Genomic DNA, 1,174 nt, shown 5'->3' with positions numbered 1-1,174 from the left:
GTGCGCTGGGCCGCCGCCGCGGGAATGCGGATGGAGCGACACGGAAATCAGAGCTGGATGGAGTTCACCGGGGGTGTACGCAGGGAGAACCTGACTGAAACCCTTCCACACGGAGAGAGAGCACGGGAACATCGCGTTGGGACAAAACTCTCCAACAAAAGTGGAAAATAAACCAGCAGAATTTGAGATGTATTCTGTGTTTTCTAGTAACATAATTACAGCAACATAAACCAGATTTAAGTCTGGTTTCTTTGCAGGTGCTTCTGTCACAGCATCCAGCAAGCCTGGTGACAGATCGCACTGCAGTGAGCTAGTGGGTGCTGCCCTTCTTCTCCTCTTCCTCCTCATCTTCCTATCTCCTCTTTTTCCTTCTCTTCATCCTCCTCTTCCTCCCCTGCACACGCACCTGGCTATCCCCTGATATCCCATTTCTGTGGCGCTGTGGGATGGCGGTCCCTGGCGGGTTCTGGGGCTGTGACACCGCTGGAGCAGCTGGGCGCTGGCTGGGCACCCAAGGCTGTCCCTCTGTCTGTGCCGCAGCAGGGCAGGAGTATCCGGCCGGTAAAAGCAGATTATTCTCTGAGCACGGGAACAGAAATGAACGAGAGCCCCAAAAGCGGCCACAGCTGAGGGCAGCAACCCCGCACCCTCCTCGGCCAGGGAGTGGGGCCAGCAGAGCTCCAGAGCAGGACTATGGAATCCCAAAAAAACCCCAGCTTTTGCAGAAGGATTTGAATGAAGCCCCGTGTAGATAATACTCCAAACTCCCATTTTTTCCTTAAAACCTTTTGCTTGCTCCCCCACACCCTGCCCTTGCCGAGGGGAGGTGCTTTCCCCCTTGCTCGGGGATGGAGCGCCCGGGAACCTCGGCCCGCGGGGAGCGCGGGGAGAGCAGCTCCCAACGCTGCCTCTGCTTTGAAAACTGCCCAGAAATCGCTGCAGCCTCTTTTCACAGTGTTTTTCTTTCTTTGAAAACAGGAGTGGGAGGAGGGGTTGGATGTTGGCGTGTAGCCTTGGAGACCGAAGCCGAGGAATATTGAATGGAAACCCAAACACGGAGCTCCCGGGAGCTGCAGGCCTGGCGCGGAGATCGGATCTGCGGGAGCGGCTCTCGCTGGCCCCGGGGGCTCCCACGGATGGGCACCCAGAGCGGCTCCCAGGGGCCACTTCCAGC

This window comes from Geospiza fortis, unplaced genomic scaffold (assembly GCF_000277835.1).
Source record: "Geospiza fortis unplaced genomic scaffold, GeoFor_1.0 scaffold27, whole genome shotgun sequence".
Classification (NCBI taxonomy): domain Eukaryota; kingdom Metazoa; phylum Chordata; class Aves; order Passeriformes; family Thraupidae; genus Geospiza; species Geospiza fortis.
The sequence above is the reverse complement of the archived record's forward strand: the minus strand, read 5'-3'. Positions refer to the sequence as shown.